Source organism: Myotis nattereri (assembly GCF_964212035.1).
Source record: "Myotis nattereri genome assembly, chromosome: 1".
In the NCBI taxonomy this organism is placed as follows: domain Eukaryota; kingdom Metazoa; phylum Chordata; class Mammalia; order Chiroptera; family Vespertilionidae; genus Myotis; species Myotis nattereri.
Genome location: NC_138075.1, coordinates 38,377,809 through 38,398,934, shown reverse-complemented (window position 1 = coordinate 38,398,934; position 21,126 = coordinate 38,377,809).

Here is a 21,126-nt window from a genome sequence, read left to right as displayed (position 1 = left end):
CTTGGCTTGAGTGACATGCCCATGTGTCATCCTCCTAACTGCCCTCTTTCAGGCAATTTTGTGCATACCTCTATTAGGGCACGCATATCATTTAAATATTTGACCAGCATCATTTTTTACTTACTTCTCTGTATACCCAAGAGACTGTGAGCTTCTTGGGGGCGGGGGGGGGGGGGGGCGGAGAGGGAGAAGGACAGTATTTTATAACCCCTTGGTCCGAGGCGCAGAAAATGTTGAAGTAATAAACAATCCTATAGAACATTGCAAAAACAAAATTTACAGAGTCTTGGTAAAATTAAGAGGAATTTAAAGAGTCTGTTAGGACCAGACTCTTCTAATAAAATAAAAATCAAATCACAATTGATGCCAGGACATGAGTGGGAATGAGGCTCTTGAGATATCTTCAGAAAATGAATTTTCTGAGACTCGCATGGGAGGACGGAATATGGAAGAAGGCTGTATTTGTGTAAAGTTACATTTCTTGGGCCCTAAAGCCCTTATGCCAGTCCTGGAAGAGGAGTAGTTGGGAGTTCAGAGTCAGAAACAGGCCAGCGTGCAGTTTCTGCTCCATGTTGCAACCAGGTGTGGTTCAGCATTCAGGCCAGATTCAAGTCCATCAGTCCATGTGTGGAGTCCAACATGGCCGTGCACCATGCGGGCACAAGGGAGCAAAGACCCATTGCAGCAGGAGTCCCCAGAGGGCTGGCACCTGAGAGAGAGAAGGGCTGAACTTCTTTTGTTTGGAAGTTTAAATATTTAGGTAACCCTGAGCTTGCAGGGGCCATGCCCATCCTGGCCAATGACCTGTTTCCAGGTGTGATTGACAGGCTATCAGCCTTCCATGTCACTCTCTCCTTACTGGGCATGCATATAAGCTACCTAGTGGTCAGCAAACTGCGGCTCGCGAGCCACATGCGGCTCTTTGGCCCCTCGAGTGTGGCTCTTCCTAAGCCATAGGAGTACCCTAATTAAGTTACTAACAATGTACCTACCTATATAGTTTAAGTTTAAAAATTTGGCTCTCAAAAGAAATTTCAACCGTTGTACTGTTGATATTTGGCTCTGTTGACTAATGAGTTTGCCGATCACTGGTCTAGCCCCTTCCCCCATCAATCAGCAGGGAACAGACTGGAGAGTGTTAAATACAACTTTTTGGCAAAGCTGTATAAATGGCATGCCTATACTATTTGCTCTCCCCTTCCACCCTTTTCATGTTAAATATTAACTAGGTTATTACAACTGTATCACAGTGATTTAAAGACATTTACTCATTTTACGCCTAAAGTCTTAAAACATTCCAATTTCCATGATACTGAACTGTACACATCTCCACTTAACTCTTTAGGCTATTGTGAAAAAAAAAATTTTTATGTGCTTCAGGCATGAAACAGCTCTGGCCACCAACACAGGCATCAAGCTAGGATGAACTAAGGACTGTACATCTCCTTTGCCCCTGATTGACATAAGAGCAACTTCACCAATCAGGTGTCTCTTTGCTATTATGAATTTTTTAAATTTTATTTAAAAAATCTTTATTGTTGGAAGTATTACATATGGCCCCCACCCTTTGATCTCCTCTAGCCCCCTCTGCCCCAGGTCTTCACCACCTTATTGTCTGTGTCCCTGGGTTATGCATAGGTGCATACAAGTTCTTTGGTTGATCTCTTCCTACCTTCCCCCACCTTTCCTCATGAATTTTTCTTTAAATATATATATATATATAATTTCAGAGAAGAAGTGAAAAGAAGAGAGAGATAGAAACATCAATGATGACAGAGAATCATTGATTGGCTGCCTCCTGCATGCCCCCTACTGGGGTTTGAACCTGCAATTCAGACATGTGCTCTTGGCCGTAATCGAACCCAGGACCCTTCAGTCCGCAGACTGAGGCTCTATCCACTGAGCAAACCAGCTAGGGCATGAATTTTTCTTAATGAGACCAAGTGCTTGGGGCCCTTTCACAGGGACATTTATTTAACTTTTCTCATTCATTAATGGAAAGGTTTTATATTCACATTTCTATTGCCTCCTGCTGGGATCATTTCATAAACCCTAGTTATCTCATTAGGAACAAGAAACCACTATTTCCAGGAAACATTATGGGATATTAAATTGTGGATAACAGTGCCTGTGTGTGTTACTCTTAAAACTCAATATCATACAAGTTAATGGATAAAATATATCAATTTTGCTGGAGGTGGAGAGCAGCTGGGAAAAGGAAGTTAGAGGGTGAAAAAGTGACTATTTGATTAACAAAAATAATATTCATTTTGCAGAACAATTTCCCTTATATTATGAACTCCCCAAATGCATTTAAAATACAATTCAATTTGCCACAATTTGATTAACATACAGTTTTTTTCCCCCTATGACATGAACACATCAATCTCTGTTTTCCTAAAACTACAATACTGTATTTTGAGCTGTGTGCTCCAATGACAAAGCAGATGGAGGAAGCACCTCCAATCATTATGCTCCATGACCCATTTGCAAATTTTTTTTTCTTTCTCCTCACTTTTAATTCTCCCTTTATATTTATTTTTATTTATTTATTTTTCTTTAAATTCTTTATTAGTTAAGGAATTACAAATGTGTCCTCATCCCCCCCCATTAACCCCCATCCTCCACCCCCTTTCCCTCTGGGGATTAATAGTCTGATTGCTATTTCTCTGTCTTTGGATCTGTCCCTGTTCATCAGTCTATGTTGTTCTATATATTCCACAAATGAGTGAGATCATGTGGTATTTATCTTTCTCTGACTGGCTTATTTCACTTAGCATGATGCTCTCCAGTTCCATCCAAGCTGTTGCAAAAGGCAAGAGTTCCTTCTTTTTTACTGCAGCATAGTATTCCATTGTGTAGACGTACCACCGTTTTTTAATCCACTCATCTGCTGATGGGCATTTAGGCTGTTTCCAAATCTTAGCTATGGTGAATTGTGCTGGTATGAACATAGGGGTGCATTTCCAACATTCTGTGCTTTGCTCCACGCCCTGGGGAGGAATGCCTCTAGCAGCAGATACACCTACAATTCTAATGGATTGGAAGGTGAGGTTTCCACAGGCGACTAGGTGAACAAAGGAAGAGGAGTTACAGTGTAGATGGGGTGATTATGGGGTGCCTGACCCCTAAGCGAAGTGGGATTGCTGCCTATAGCAAGCAGGGATCTGAGTCACCCAGGTCCCTTTGAAGGAAGGACTTGCGACTCTCAGCTGCAAAGACCTGCCTCAGCCACGGCCAGACCCTTCCTGGGATAGCCCGTGTGAGGCAGTGATCCTCCCAGAGCTCCTCACCAGGCTGGCACACAGTTCAATTCTGCTTCTGCCCCCGTAACATCACAGGTGGGGATCGCTTCCAGAGAACCCAATGGGCACCATGGCTCTCAGTGTGGGGGAGAAGGAATATGGGTAGGCCTCCAGGGAACCACTGGGTTCCCTCCTCCACTGCCACAGCTACTGCCAATGGTGAGAGTAAGTGGAACAATACAGTAACCTGATAGAAACCAGATCACAAAAGGCTCAGATCTCGCCGAATTTAAGGTTTGGTTCACTTTCATCAGGTAAAAATTTCCAACCAGATGAGATGCTGGTGAAAAGCCAAAGGACCATGAACTAGGTGGTGGAAAAATAAGTCATAAAAACCAACGTTGGTATTTATACAGCCTTGCAGAAATAAGAACAATTTTAGCAACACATATTTTCTCTACTGCGCCATGAATATGCTAATGTACTCTAGTTTCCCTCTTCTTTCTTCTCCCTTGCCCCCCACAGCTACATATAGAGCATGTTAGCTTTAAATATTAGTCTACATATTACAGACTATCGATCAGAGCTGTGATAGAATAAAAGAGAAATGGAACAGATGCCTGGGACTTAAAGCTGGATGCAGTAACTATTTCAGTTCTGGGACTTAAAAGAAGAGGTGGGTATAATTTCGTTTGCACAGGATGATTTAATTTTGTTAGGTGAGAGCACTTTGGGGATGATAAGTATGTGAAGAAATATATACATTGATCTTGAGCAGTGAAGGAGTGGAATGTAAGAAATATTACTTTCAGATCTAACCTTCACTGATCACTTGAAAGAACTCATTTAATAAATTAACTCATTTAATCCTCACGACAGCACTACGAGAGTGGTACTATTATCCTCTCCATTTACAGATGAAACCGGGGCTCCTAAAGCTTAATTAGCTTGTCCACAGTCGCAGAGCATTGGCACTTTGGTGTTCTGTGTAGAGAGGGTCACGCTCTTATCTCTCTTAAGTTAGATTGCCTTGTCTTATTGAAGAGGAGATCTGTCATTCTTTTAAGTGGCCCCGAATCTGAGTGCTCTTATTGTGCATGGGAAATTCTCCTCCACATGAATCTGGACACAGAGCCACCTGCCACCACAAAGCTGAAAGTGCAGGTACTCCCTTCCCAGTTCCCCTTGCACCTCGGTTGTAACATGTGATCGGTGCACTCTCTCATGGCCGCTGCAGCAAGATAATCATTCAGGAACAGCAGCGCCAGAGGTGGCCAACAGTGTCCAGTGCCGGGGGGTTGGGGTCATCGGTCCTTGGCCGTGGCAATAGGCTATCCTCACTAGACTAGTCTTGTAGCCATATTTTGGATGTTTTTGGCTGTGAGGCCTTCAAGGTTTCTAACTTCTCAGCAACAGCCCATAGTTGTTCAGACTTATGCTAAAATAAAATTTTAGAATAAAATACCGACTTCTGTGTATGGGCCACGAAGTTTCAATCGCACTGTACGTGCATGCCCACACGTGGTATTTTGTGGAAGAGCCACACTCAGGGGCCAAAGAGCCGCATGTGGCTCCCGAGCCGCAGTTTGCCGACCACTGTAGTTCATAGCTCTTTTTTCTGTATCAGGCGTTATTCTAGGTGCATTACACGTGAGCCAAATGAAGTCTTCGAAAATCTTCAGTCTTAAGTTCAACATCTGTGCCCATTTTACAATGAGGAAACATAGGTACAGAGAGTTAAAGGATTTGTCCAAGGTCACACAGACCTGTGAATGGAGCCCAGGCAGTCTGTCACCAGAGTCTACTCACCTGGTCATTTTACCAGGGCCTGCTTCATTTCTAAATCTGTTGTTTTGATTCTACCCTTTGGATGTGTTGACGTAAAAAACCCATTGAAACCTGTAATGAATTTTTGTGAGTTTATTTGAGTCAAACTGTCGACATATGCCGGGAAGCAGAACCTCAATGAATTGAGATAATGCTCCGGAGCTTGGTGGGTTACATCTGTATTTATACATTGCAATCAAAGGAAAGGGATGTAGATGGTTTACATGAAATTCATTGGTGATAGACTAGAGAGGCGGGAGAAAGCAAAGCTGGGAAACCCTTGTGATTGGATAAAAAGTAAAATGATAGACACATACTTAGGTGGGTGCAGGAACAATTAACATGATAATGAAGGAATTTGTGGTATCTGTCCTGGCGCCCAGCACATTAGGTTGCGCCCCAAGGGGTCCGGAAAAAGGAAAGTTACAAGTTACCCAGACGTTTCAAGGGTATGTTATTATAGATGCAAAAAGACAGACAGGCTCAGTTAAGGTAAAGGTTGACCTTGTCAGGGAAGATACCGGCCTAGGATATAACTACCCACCATAACTGCTTTAAGTTAAAGTTTAATTTCAGACCATCCTTTGTGGTTACTTTAGGTCTCTGAGTTTTCAAGACTTCTATGCAGGCCTTCCCTGAGTTTGTCAAGTTAGCAGGTGGTGCCTTTGGTCCACAGATGCCTGGATTTTATCATCAAAGATTTTTGTTTTCTTTCTCCAGAAGAGCTCACAAGGGATGTTTTGTTTGAATTCTCTCATCCTGGAGAGTTTCTGTCTTTTGTGTTTTTATTTGAAGAGCGAATTTGCTAAATATAAATGTTTAGGTCACACTTTCTTATACATCTGTCTAAGTGGGGTTCGCTGTCTGCTGGAACAGATGTTTTTGTAGTGAAGCCTGAGGGCCGCCTGACTTTTCTCTGTTGTGTGTAACTTTTTCTTTTTGCTTTGTATGTGACACTAGTTCCTTTAACCTTCATTAGGCTATATCTTGGTTTGGGGCATTCTATCTCAGTTCTTCCTGGTTCATGTGGCTTTTTGTCCTGAAGATTCAAATATTTATTTTGGAATATTTTTCTTCTATTATATTTGGGGGGAAATTAAAAATTCATTTGTTTGATTCTATTCTTCAAGAATATCAATGATGTGTCTGTTAGAGCTCTTTTGATTTCTATATCTATCATCTCTAATATATTTTATATCATTGCCCCTTTCCATCTCTTTTTTAAAAATCCTGTAATTTATGTCATTTATTATGGTTTTGTGTTTTTTTCCCACTTTCATTTCTCATGTAGTATTATTTTGGTAAGTTTTTACCATTAAACTATTTTTCTCCTGGGTCCTGCTGGCTTGCCTTTGCCCCTACTGTTTTTTTGTTTTTTCGAACCCTTCCTGTTTCCTTGGATAAATTCTCTTTTGCACATATTCTTTATCTGAAGTCTGATTATATTTCTTTATTCTTTTCTTCCTTCCTGAAGAATACATTCGTAGGGCCTGGGCTGGTTTATTTCAGACAGTCTTTGGCTTCCTATATCTACTACTTCCTCTTTCCAAGGGTTTATGTACTCTTCAGGAGGTGAGCGTGATGTATTCACAGTAAAATCCTTTAAACTGCCTCTGGAAAATCCCTTAAACTCTCTCTCTCTCAGCAATTAGACTAGGTTATAGATAATACAAATTATTGTTATAGTGGTCTCTTCTTCAGCTCCCCCCCCCCCCCCCACACACACACTTTACAGTGCAGAATTGTGTCTCCCTTGGGGCACCTACTGCTTCTCCCATGGTCTTCTCATGGCCCTTGATCTTGGTGCTTTAATCAAAGGTTCTTTGGAACTATCACCTTTCTCAGAAATTCATACACCTGAGGCCCAATGCTCTCGGGGTTCACCATTATTTCTGATCCAATTTGAAGGTGTTTGGCAGGTATTCTTCATAGTTGTTCTTTGTGATTGTAGAGTCCCCTGTTTCATTAAAGATGGGATTAGGAATGAAGGAGTGGCGTAGCTGGGTGATTCAGCATCAGGGTCTCTCCTGAGGTTTCGGTCACCTCAAGGTTGGAGAATCCCCTCCCAGTCTCAGTTAGTGGTTGCTGGCAGGTCTCAGCCCCTTGCTGACTATTAACTGACTGGAGGCTTTTGTTCCGAACCACATGGGCCTCTCCACAAGGCTGATAACACAAGGCAGCATGCTCCCCAGGGGGAATGTAGTGAGAGAGAAAGTAAGAACAAGCACTAGAGAGCACCCAGAATGGAAACCATATTATTTAATAACTTAATTTCAGAAGTGACACACCATTACCTCTGCTCTATTCTGTTTGTCACACAGGCCAACCCTGGTGCAATGTGAAAGGGGACAGCACAGGATGTAAATACCAAGGTGGGGAAATTAGGGCTATTTTGGAAGCTGGATACCACAAATATATATATATATATATATATATATATATATATATATATATATACACACACACACATATATATACGTATATATATATAGATATGTATATATATATATATTTACACATGCATGTATATATCTATATGCATATATAATATACACACAAATTAACCAGAAGGATGTTTATAAAAATTCTAAATTTGATTGTATATTGTAACACTAGTGCCCTGGTGCACGGATTCGTGCACATTGGAAGGAAATTAATTAGAAGGTGGCTGGTGGGGTGGGACTGGGCAAGATGGGCTGGACATGCCCTGGAGCCAACCTCCCTCAGACCCTCCCTGGCAGCCACACCTGGGGCGGTGCTGTGGCTCGAAGGACATCTGCGGAGTGAGAAGGGTCCCTCCGGCAGGTGGGGTCCCTCGGCCTGGCCTGCTCTCCGACATCCCCCAGGGGTCCCAGATTGCAAGAGGGCGGTTCTCAGGAGACGCACCCCTGAATCAGGCTCCCTCCTCTCTGGTTCCTTGGTGTGTCACCGGAGAACCACTGTTGCCAAGTCACTGTAGCTCGGCAGCTCCTGCGATGAGTGTCTGCCCCCTGGTGCTCAGTGTGCATTATAGCTACCGGTTGGATGGTCACTTAGCCTTTTATATATATAGATAGCTTCAAAATATATGAATCAAAAATTGATAGAACTACAAAAAGAAATAGATGAATCCCTTGTCTTAGTGGGAAATTTAGCTCACTCACCCAGTAATGAATAGATGAAGTAGGTGAAAATATCAGTAAAGTTAAATAAATTTTAAATAAGATAGTTAACAAGCTCAAATTAATGGATATATATATAGAATCCCATAATACAATTGGAGGATGCACATTTTTTCATGCCACACAGAACCTTATGAAATTTGACTACTTAATAGTCCACAATTCAAGTCACAATGCATTATAAATAATTGGAACTACAGTTCTTAACCACAATGCAGTAAAATTTAAATCAATTTGTGAAAAATGACTATGAAAATTTAGTTGAAAAAATTTTAAAGATTATTCACTTACAATAAGTAATATTCAAAATTTATGATGGTCATTTCAGATTTGTAAGAGGGGTGATATATGCAATTTTGGTCAAGGCAGTGTGATAATGGATAACTTGAGCTGTAAGTCACATGGGTTTCTTTTCTTACTTTTATTTATACTCAATTAGAAAACCAAAATTCACAGTGATAAGTTTCTGAAAATAGTAGCAGTTGTTGAATTTTCTTTCAGATAATTCTAGCTATTATTTGGATCGATGTGGATCCCATATATTTGAACAACAATACCGCCCATACCACAGCCTTTTGTAGTAAGCCTTTGCTACTCCTTTCATCAGGAGTTGAAGTCTACTCCATCCTCTATCTCCTATGTGCTAGTTTTCTCTTGCTGGAACAAATTACCACAAACTGCAGCTTAAAACAACACATATGTATTATCTCACACATGTATTGTGTCAATAGCCCAGAACATTTTAGCTGGTCCTTTCTTCAGGGTCTCATGAAGCTGAAATCAAGGCACTGGCCAGCTGTGTTATTATCTAGAAGTTCGGCCAAAGAAAGATTCATTTCAAAGCTCCCTTGGGTTGTTGCCAGAATTCATGTTCTTTTGATTGTAGGACTGAGGTCCTCATTGTTTTGCTTGCTATTATCTAGGGATCACTCTTAGTTTGTAGAGGTCATGCTCAGTTCCTTGCTATGTGTCCGCGCCCCCCCCCCCCCATCTCAGGAATGGAGAACCATCCCTCTCATTGACTCTCTCTTATACTTTCACTCTTCCTGACTTTCCCTTATGCTACCAGGAAGAGAAAACTCTCTGCTTTTAAAGGGTTGGGTTCATGTAAGGTCAGGCCTACCAGGATAACAGCTCTATCTTCAGTCCATTGATTAGTAATTCTAATTAGTAAATTTTAACCAGTAATCTTAATCTACAAATTCTTTTTGCCATGTAACAAATTCCCTTTACCATGTAACATTATCATGGGAGCAATCTTGAGGGCAGAGATCAAGGGAGGCATCTTGGAATCCTGCCTACCACACTCCATCCGGCTGGCCTATCACTTGCTTGTACAGCAGGATGTGCCCTAGGCCTCCAGAAGTCTCACAGCTTCTGGTTTTGTCCCTTTAAAATTCTCCTTCTTGGGACTCAGCCATCATGCTCTGAGAAGGTTTAAGCTGGCCATGTGAAGGAGAACCGGGGTGTCCCAGGGATAGCCCCAGCTGTGTTCCAAACCAACAGTCACAACCTACTGCCAGCCATGTGAATAAGGCCATTCTTAGATAGTCCAACCCCTGAGTAAGCCATCCTAGCCCAATGGCTCAGAGACAAGCTATCCCAGCCATGCCCTGTCCAAATTTCAGAATTATAAACAAATAAATGATTGTTCTTGTTTTAAGCCACTATGTTTTGGGGCAGTCTGTTATGCAGAAATAGAAAACTATTTTTAGGGCTCCATCAGATGCCAAGACTGTAGCATATCACACTCAAACACTGAAGTTTGAACAATAAATTCTTAATTCATTCTTCGGTGACAGTAGACTCTGGAAGTAATTGATTCACTGTTGCAGCTTTTGAATATGATTTAAAATGCTGAATAATGTCATTGATTTATCTCCCAGATGTCTGAAGAATCATTAAGAGTTAGTGAAAATTTAAGGTCTTTGTAAATGAACCAAATGTATACAATTTAATCTTCTGAAGAAATCCCAATATTTTACCTCAACATTAAAAATCTAGATAATTGGTGCCTGAAGTTAGATTCAGGTAAATTTCAGAGACACCTTTTGCTCCTCCTGAGATTTCCTTGGATGCGACCTCCTGAACCCTTAGCCACTTATTTTACTTAAGCCACAATGAAACCCAGCCAACTCCACTGTGGCCCACTTGGTCCTGTTCTCTGGGTCTTACTAGCCTCTCACTGGGATGCTGGGTCACTCCTCTTGCTGCCATTCTACATCCAGGCCAAACACCCTGAGTGTTCTGCCTCCTCTTGTCACTTCTGGACTTGGACAGATCCAGAAGTCACCAAAGGGGCTGTGCTAGTCAGGGTTCTCCAGAGAAACAGAACCAACAGCTGTATGTAGGGATGTGTGTGTGTGTGTGTGTGTGTGTGTGTGTGTGTGAGAGAGAGAGAGAGAGAGAGAGAGAGAGAGAGAGAGAGAGAGAGAGTACTGCCTACTGTTCTCTCTGAATAAATGTGGATCGGTATTCAGGTACAGCCTCTTTTTTTGGATATCATTCTTGTTACATACCTGCCTGGTCAGTGCTGATATCAGCACACACTTTCCTGTTAAGATTATGACTCACAGAACTTTGGCATAAAGAAAACAAAAAGTTATCGGGAACTTCTCACTCACATGTTCTATCACAATATGCTAAGAGCTGATTTTTACCCTGATACTCATCAGTGAATTCCTTCCACTGTGAAGTACTAGTATGCACAACTGGTAGCAACCACTCTTCCACCCAGCATGCCATTATTATTAGGGTCTACAACAGAGTCATTCACTAAAGGATTTTGCTAGTAGCTTTTTCTGTCTTCTCTCTGAATATGATTCTTATCATTTGCTTTGTGACTATTGTTTAGCAATACCAACACATGTGCCTATTAATGACTCACAAGAATGAATGATAGTGTTTGTTTCTGTCTAGCAGCAAACTTTACCACTTTCATGTTGCAGATTATTATTTTGTTTGGGAATAGAAAAAATGTTTGGCTCATCTGAGTGGTCAAGATGGTTTGTTTGAATAGTACACAAAGGATTCATGCTACTATTTGACAACATTTCAAAGGAGACAACACACAGAACTAGAGGGGAAGAAATTGATGAATGAGTGACATTCAGTTTCATAGATTCATCATATTTCCTGTTCACACTTTTCACCATTGGTTACTTGTGGAAAATCAGAATTACTCAGAGATTCATTTATCTCTGTATGAATACACTCACATTTTATATTCTTCCTGGATTTTTGCTCACTTTTTAAAAATATATATTTTTTATTGATTTCAGAGAGGACGGGAGAGGGAGAGAGAGATAGAAATATCAATGATGATGCCGAAACCGGTTTGGCTCAGTGGATAGAGCGTCGGACTGCGGACTGAAAGGTCCCAGGTTCGATTCCGGTCAAGGGCATGTACCTGGGTTGTGGGCATATCCCCAGTGGGAGATGTGCAGGAGGCAGCTGATCGATGTTTCTAACTCTCTATCTCTCTCCCTTCCTCTCTGTAAAATCAATAAAATCTATTTTAAAAAAATCAATTATGAGAGAGAACCACTGATCTACTGCTTCCTGCATGCCCCTCACTGGGAAACGAGCCCACAACCCTGGCATGTGCCCTTGACCGGAATCAGAACCTGGGACCCCTCAGTCCTCTGAGTGATGCTTTATCCACTGAGCCAAACCAGCTAGGGCTTTTGCTCACTTTTTACATTTGTGCTGTTGTTCTCAATTATAATGTTAATATTATTGATTTCTTTACTATATTTACACTTTAATGAACCACCTTTAAGTTTGATTCTTGTGAATTGGATTCTTGTGAATTGAACATAAAATATAACAGAGGAATTTCAAAAATTGTAAACTTAACAAATATAAGCACCATCAAATGATATCAAAAATATGCTTTCTGATTTAAATTATACCACATTAATTGAAAATAAGCTGCAGCAAAATGATTGAAGTAGTCCTTGCAAATATTTACAACTTTAAGAAGGTAATGATTATTATGCATGAAATGAAATTCATGGGGAAATCATATTTAATTATATTAATACAGCTCACGCTTTTCAATGTATGTGTAAAAGTTGATTGGGTTTTGCTTGAGGCTTTAAGGTATGATAAGCTTTAGATACCAAAAGTTCTGAGATGGACCATCATGCATAAACTTTAAAGTGGGTATTCAAGAATCAACAGAACCTTCCTTCTACAATGATGGAAATGTTCTATATCTGTGTTTACCAATATAGTAGTCACTAGCCACAAGAAGCTATTTGAGCACTTGACAAATGGTTGGTATAATTGAATTTTAAATTTTATTTAATTTTGATTAAATTAAATTAAAATAGTGGAGCATAGCACACGGTTAAGTGGCTCTTAAACCCTTCACCCACACTGAAAGTACAGACAGATGAGAGAGAAAGGATAGGAGAGAGCTATGATGTGGATTGCCCAACTGCCACCATAGAGTGGATCTTGTGGGTGGATGTCCCTCACCCAAGCCAAGTAAAACAGGCTGTGTTCCAGAAATCTAAAGGATGTGAGTGGAGCTGGCCAGATGCAAATAAAAGTTTAGTGGGGCTAAGGCTGCCTGATGTTTCTCAAGACCTAGATATGAGAGAGAGAGAGAGAGAGAGAGAGAGAGAGAGAGAGAGAGAGAGAGAGAAGTGTGAGTACCTATCCCAGATACTGTTTGAAAGGGTGTTGTGGAGGGGTGATGAATAGCAAAGACGTTGAAGAAATCACCAGGTTTCAAGGGCTGTAGAAGGAGAAAGGGACCGATATATTTGAGATATGCTCATAAGTTGCAAGTTAAGGAAGTTGCAAAAGACTCTGATTGGGAAGTCTGAAGAGATCAGGGAAGTGACTGGCTATGCTCTTCTTGTTTTCAGAATCCCAATCTTGTTCAGGTATCTGGCAGCCAGGGGCTTCGGGGTAAACTGGGCCCCTCCCTGGCAGTGAGGGGTGAATCTTGATTAGTATAAGCCAGTTATGTAATCCCAACCCCACAGTAAGTGATTTGTTTAGGGGTGAGCCTTAAGTTTTAGCCAATAGGATATAATGACAGAGTTTTGGGAAAGATTTTCTTACTCTTACAAAGAGAGATACATGAAGAAAAAATGCTCTTCAGGGTAGGATCCAGGTTGTGAAGCTTGAAGCTTATGCAATTTTGGGGCCTTCTAAAAAAGTGTATAAAATTGTCTTTGCTTTTTCAGTTTACAAAAATGTATGACCAGCTTGGTCAATGCGGTTCAATGGTTGAGCATTGACCTATGAACTAGAACAAGCATGTCAAACTCGTGGCCCACAATGAATATTTTTATGGCCCAGCCAATATAACAATATATAAGAAACGTGTTTTTTTTTGTGTTTTTTTTTTAAATATACTTTTATTGATTTTTTACAGAGAGGAAGGGAGAGAGATAGAGAGTTAGAAACATCGATGAGAGAGTAACATCGATCAGCTGCCTCCTGAACATCTCCTACTGGAGATGTGCCCGCAACCCAGGTACATGCCCTTGACCGGAATCGAACCTGGGACCCTTGAGTCCGCAAGCCGACGCTCTATCCACTGAGCCAAACCGGTTTCGGCTATAAGAAACGTTTTAATAAAAATTTCATAACTGAATTTTTACAATATCTTGTTATACATAATTATCAATAACAAACTACAACGTTCGCTAATGACTGATTACTATAATGGTGTTGCATTCATTTTCCTGACGCACCTTACGCGCAGGCACACAATTTCTCTCCACTAATACTAGCAGCGAATATTTTAGCAGCCGATTGCCACGTCATTAGTCTTGGACTGACTTGTTTGGTGTGCGCAACAGGAAATATTTCGCTTTCCGAGAACAAGAAAAATAGGTTTATTTGCATTACGCTTATTAATTTGTGCAGTTATTCAGTGTCTGGTAAGTTAATGTTCAAGAAAAATATTAATTTTTATTAAAATGTTTTATTATTGTAAGTTAACGATTACTCATTTATTTCAGCCCTTTGTATTCGACATGTCTCTATCAAAATAAACCTACGTTTCTATTAAAATTGAAGCTTTTGTGTTTTTGCGGCCCACATAAACTTAAACCTTGTTTATTTGGCACGTGTTAGCCTTTGAGTTTGACATGCTTGAACTAGGTTCCATTCCCGGTCAGGGCACATGCCTAGGTTATGAGATTTGACAGAATAATTTTATGTCTGTTGGATGTAATACTTAAAAGCTTTTTGGGGAGGTACTTTGTATGTCTTTGTTTTCAAAAATTTTTAAATACAGCTTTTATTGTAGAACAGACTTACAGAAAAATTATGAAGTGGTACAGCGTGTTCCCATGTGCCCCCACCCAGTTTCCCCATTATTATCTTCTTACTAGTACATTCGTGTGGTACATTTGTTACAAATAATAAACCAATATTGACACATTATTATGAAGAAAGTCCACTCTTTATTCAGATTTCCTCAGTTTTTATCTAATGTCATTTTTTCTGTTTCAGAATCCTATCCAGGACACCACATTTAGTTTTTATATCTCCTTGGGCTCCTCTTGGCTGAAAGAGTTTTTCAGATTTGCTTGTTTTTGAGAACTGGTCAGATGTTTTGTAGAATGCCCCTTAAGTGAGATATTTCTGATGCTTCTCATGGTTAGTATGTCTTTTTTATATTTCACTTTTTTCTAGTATAGTAATGACTTCTTATTGTATTTTATGTAAGTATAAATCTACAACAGATTAAAAAAAAACACCTGGTCCCTTATGACAGATAGTTTGAGAAGCACTGGTGTGAAGAACTATGGTTCCAGCCTTAGCATTTAAAATTCTCATTTTCTCCCAATTAAACTATTGGTTTACCTTTTGACACCATTATTTTCTCAATCAAGGTATTAAGTAGGGCTTCTAAAGTTGAGTTATGAAAGGGTAAATTACTTTTTAAAAATATTATCTTTTGGGCTAGCCATAGTGTGTTGGTCAATGTTTGATGGTTTTTCAAAATGCTGACATGCCAAGCTCAAAAGGTTCGCCATCACTGGCCTAGAGGTATCATACAAACCGGAGTAGGGCCATAGTGACTATTCATCTGTATCCTGTTTTGTTTTGCCTTGTGATTTTTGTTTTTCTTTCTCCTCTTAATTTCACAATAGCAAGTACATTGACCATCAGCAGTCAAACTTTTCCCATTACATCACATTCCTCAGTAGGTTATCACCATCATTTTCATCTTTATTTTGCCCATGTCTCTCTGATACACTCATTTTAATGATATAAGGAGTGCCCTACATCTTGCTCCTTTGGGGATTCTCTTTGATCTTCCAGCCTAGAAACCTTGCTCTAATGAGCCTGCTTTGGGCTTTGATGATAAAAGCTTCACTTGGTATGCGCTTCCTTGCTGGAAGTTGATCCTTCCTGTTGCAAAGCGTGTGTTAAACAGTATATATAAACTATTGTATGCACTTCCTTTTGTTTATTTTTGTAATTTGTAAAAGTATAGCCAGCGTTTTTTTCTTTGTTTAATGTCACAGCTTTTAGTTTTTGGTTTAGATCTCCTTTTTGCTTTTGAAGCTTTTGACTTACTTTGAAAAGCTAGTCTTCATTTCTCGCCTCACTTATTATGATAAATACAGCCATGAGCTTGAGTTCATTTTTGTTGGTTGTCCAATAAGTCAGTTGGGTAGCTAGAGACGTTTTCCAACAACAGTTTGCCTTAAGGATTTTGAATCTCTATTTTAAATTGTGGTAAGACTGTCCTTGCTCCTTCCTTGATTCTTACATAGCAGTTGCCAACACAGAAGAATGAAGAAAAGCACATGTAAAGTTAGCTTTTCCTTCATTCAGTGATGTTTGTGTGCAAGATACAACTGCAGCCCCAGCATTGTTGGACTTGCATGAAAGGTAAATTTATTGTGGGAAATGCCATTACATTTTTGTTTTATTTTAAAAATAATTTTAGAAAATATATTTTTATTTTTAATTACAGTTGACATACATTATTATATTAGTTTCAGGTGTATGACATAGTGATTAGACATTTATATAACTTATGAAGCAATTACCTCAATAAATCTACCCACCTGACATCATATAGTTATTACAATATTATTATTGGTATATTTTTAAATGTTCTGTTAGAGCTAGTTTTTCCTGAATATGTTTCTTTACAACCATTTTATTTCCTTGCTACAATTTTGTCTGTATTTGCCTGTGGTCTGGAACTGAGTTTCAGACATCTGTTATGACTGGTTTCTTTATTCCCTTTCCTATCTCATTTTAAATAACTCAGGGAAAGACAAATTATATACTTTCCTGTAGGTTTGTCTAGCCAAATGTGATTTTGCCACAGGGCCATTTGCTTGTTTATGTGTTCATTCACTCATTCATTTATTCCAATGTTCAGCAAATGTTTATAGAGAATTTATTATGGGGCAATCCTAGTGCTTGTGTAACCGTGAAGAAACATCATTTCTTTAATATTACCTTTTCTCTTTCCCTTTTGATTCAAACTGATCTTGTCCAGCACCCTGACTCGCCTGTCTCCTTCTTTCTTGCAGGACCACTCCCTTAATCATTAAGCCCTCAGGCCAATAAGGTTCTGATCAGCATCAACTGTCCAATTTTAGGAAGGAAGCCTTGGGTCCGTAGACCCCAGAGTCAGAGCTTTGTTTTGGTCAAACTAGAGATAACATCTAGTTTTCAGTTGTGTTTCAGTTGGAGGCCCAGAAAAGCAGGAAAATTAGTTGAAGCAACACCATGGCTGACGTCAGGACCAGATGCAATGATCAAGTATCCCCTACCCTAGCACCGACAAGTCAGTAGAGATCATGACCCTGACACAACCTTAACTCCCTTAGTCACCATGATTAATGGTTCTTTCCTTATATTATAACCCATCCCCTGGAAGTCACCAGGGAACCAGGTCTTTTGAGCATTAGCTAACCTGCCTCCAGGGTGGGCCACTTCCTAAAATTAAACCCTTACTTTCATTGCCACAAGCTCCTATTCAAGTCTTAGTGGGCTTTGATGCCACAGGCAAATGGACCCTTTGGCCAGGTAACACTTGATATTATAAATACAGTGGTGAAGACACAATCCTTGATGAGAAACTTTTGATTTAGTAGAAAAGAAAAACATTAAATATATAATAGTTACATAATTAAAGATGAAATTCTGATTGAGGCTCTGAAGAATAAATACAACTACAATTACCCTAGTTCTGTGATTGGAGATTGGGGGAGGCAAAGACTTTCTTAGGGCAGTGACATTTAGACTGAGATTAGAGGGATAAGAGGGTTGGCTAGATGAGGTGGAAATGTTAGCAGTGAAATGGCACCAGAATATTACTGGCAATTGGACCTCAGTTCAGCAACCTTGCTACCTGAGTTCTGGCTAAGAAAAAATTCAGAGTCAAGATTCAAATACAAACAAAAATCTATTTAGAAAGTTACAGAGGTAGAAGAAGCGAGCCATGGAAAAAGTGAGCCAGCTGGGCTGTGTGGGCTCAGGAAACAACTTATAGAGGCAAAAAAAGGGCCCTTGAAGCTTAGGGAAAAGAAAGGCATAGAGAACATGCCTGGAGGAAGGAGAGAGGCAAAGGCACAGGCATACTGGGGAAAGAAGAGGGTGGGGTAAGGGGCTGAGAGAGAGAGAGAGAGAGAGAGAGAGAGATCGGGAGAGAAAGCGCTGGGTCCTTCATCATAAGGGTTTTAAAGGCAGGAGTTTTAGGGGAGGTCTCAGGGGAGGATCTCAATAGAATATTCAACAGCTTTCCAGTTTTGTTCCCTCAGAGTCGTGGTCTCCGCTGATTGGTCAGCGCCAGGGCAGAGGGTCATTAGTCATTGCAGCTGGTCTGATGTCAGCCATGGCTCTGTCTGGCCCTGCTGCTTTTCTAGGCCTGGAGCTGAAACACAACTGAAGCCTAGATGTTGTCTCTAGGGCTGCCAAAGGAAGTGGGTGTATGAGGGCTTATATGGGGGTTATATCAGGCTATTCTCCAGCCCCCTTGTTTATTCCTCCCCTAAGGGGGTCTAACCCACATGACTAATGACATATAAGGGGAGGAAAGGTCAGGGGAGGATCCAAACCACATGACCAGCAACATAAAAGGTCAGGGGGTCCAAACTGCATGACTAGTGATATGCTAGGAGAGGAAAGGCCACTTTGGGGGCAGGGGTCTTACAATGCTTGTTCTCACAGTTCTGCCTATTGCTAGATATCTGGGGCTTTCTGCCCTGGTGCTCTTCTGTACCTGGCCTCTCATTCCTAATCTGCTCATGTCTACCTAACGGTCCATTACATTCTCCTCTCAAGGATTTTGACTCTGAATTCTTTAAGGGAAGGGGGCAAAGGGTCTGTTCTGTAGCTGCTTCCTGCTGAAGAGGGGCGAGGTTTTCCTTCAGAGCCAAGTGATCCTTGCTCTCTGAGGGACGATGAAGCCTGGGCATAGAAGGAGGTTGTGTCTAGAGTTGATAAGGGGTGGTATTCCCAGAATATGAGTAGGGCTTGTAACCTGGTGGAGACCAATTGTGTTATAGATTTTGACATTATTAGGGTAAAAGCTAGAATGACAAGAACAATGACAACGGCCCCGTGAGAGGGAATATCCAGGTAAGGGTATCAGGGACCCTCCAGACTGGTTGACCTAGATTTTGGATGTTACTTGTTCTGATCAACAAGTAATATCTCTGGTGTTATCATCAGTGCTCAGGTAAATTCTCCATGGTTTACAGAGCATCAATCTCAATGATTCCAAGTTAAAGGATGAGAGAAAAATAAAACATTAGTTTGGAGGTTTATAGCAAAATGTTTAAGAAAACTAGGAAAATTGGAATGTCAGGTGTAATAAGCTGATTTAGAGGTGTCCCTACAAGTCTCTGGGCTGTTTTGGCCATCCTGAGGTAAAATAGGGCAGGTACCCTGTCACCCAGAAAGTACCCGGGGTGTGGATTACAGAAAGAGCTTTGCACAATGAACCCGTATGCTGGGTACACTTGGTTCGCTTCACTTTTTGCTTTAGCCTGGAAGAACCTGCTCATTCAAGCAATATTGAGACTCTACTATGTGCCAGGCAGAGATAAAACTTGTATGTAGAAAGAGGTTTGCTTGTATTAAATATTCTTAATGATGTAGGGAAATAGTTTTATTTAGAATTCTGAGATCATTTTCGCCTCTAGTGTTCATTTCTCCTCTTCTTTATTTCAGTAATTAAGATAATACTTCAACAAAAGCACTAAGGATAGAGGGATGGATTTGTCAACATAAGAAATATTTAAACCTGTAGAGAATTTTTATGCGTTTATTTGAGTCAAACTGACCACAATTGTAGGGAAGCAAAATGTCAATGGATTGAGGAAATGCTCCAGAGGATGGTAGTTTTACCCCTTATTTTATACATTACAGTCAAAGGAAGAGGCATAAGGGGTTAACCGTTACATGAAATCCATTGGTGATAGATTAGGAAGGCGTAGGCAGGAGAAAGTAAAGCAGGGGAAACCTCTGGGATTGGATAAAAAGTAAAAGAAATAGACACATACTTCTTTTTACATTTGTGGATATAGGGTAGTTAGCAGTTAACAATTAACACGATAACACTAACAATGAGGGGTTTTGTGGTCCAGAGAAAATGAAATTTCCCTGACATTCCAAAGGTATATTATCCTAGATGCAAAAAGACAATAGGCAGGTTCAGTTAAGGTAAAGTCTGACCTTTGTCAGGGAAGACACTGGCCTAGAACATGACTATCTACCCAGCCGAACTCGCTTTTAGTTAGAAAGTTTTAATTTCAGACTATCCTATGTGGTTCTTTATGTTTCTGTAAGGCCGGCCATGCAGGCCTCCCCTGAGCTTGTCAGGTTTAGTATGTGATCCCTTTTTTTGCCCACAAATTATAAGGGTAGACAAAAAAAAATTAATAATAATCTTGAGCTAATTAATAAACCTCTCTAGGTTTCAGTTTCTTCATCTTTACTATGATGAGCTGATTGGTGTTTATTGCATATAACATTATTATATTTAAAATAGTTTTTCTTGAAATAAAAAAAAATGCAAAAAAAATATGATGAGCTGGACTAGATATTGTGCAAGTCTTCTCCCAACTTCAAGTTTTGGTTAACAGCCACTGACTTTCAGTATGAGAAATAATTCTGGCAGCATTATTACCTAGAATGTTTTGTATGAAATATACAAAAGAATTACTTTTGTAAATATAGTTTTGAATTATATGAAGATGTCTGCAAAATCCTATTTTAATTTAGCTGTCAGTAAATTTCTTATCATTATTTATTTTTGTTTCAGTTCACCAAATGTACTATTGCTTGGAAACTTAGTTAATTATGTATATAAATTTCTTTTGGAATTTGTTGCTGTTTAAGCCTTGAGATTTAAAGCTGTTATTTGGAACTAGAAAGCAAATTTTAGTGCCAGGCATTAGACTTTTTCTCCCTCCTGCTCAGTTGCAGAAACTTATAAGATACTAAATCTTGACCTAGAAGTACAGTTATAAAATGTCATGTTTTTCCATATAATCCTTTGTGTGTATACATATATACACATGGATTATTTGAAGAGATATGCAAATACTATTAAATATATTACAATTTTGGCCAGAAGCAAAGCCCCTGGCAAAAGACTGAGAGAGTACCGCAGCATTTTGCCAATTTTAAACCTCCTTTTACTTCTCTTCCAATTTCTGGCTGAAGCATGAGCCACCTTCATCATTCTGCATAGATAGCATCAGTCCGGCTGTTCCCTCATCAAATTAATTAATAAAGATTCCAAACAAGTCATAATTTCATGTAAGGGGTAATTTTGGCAAGAGGATGACTTGGCTGAACTCTCTTGCTTCTTTCTCCAAAGAGAAAATTAGTCTTGGAATCCTGACCACCTTTCTGTAATTTATCCCCCTAAGGGACCACCA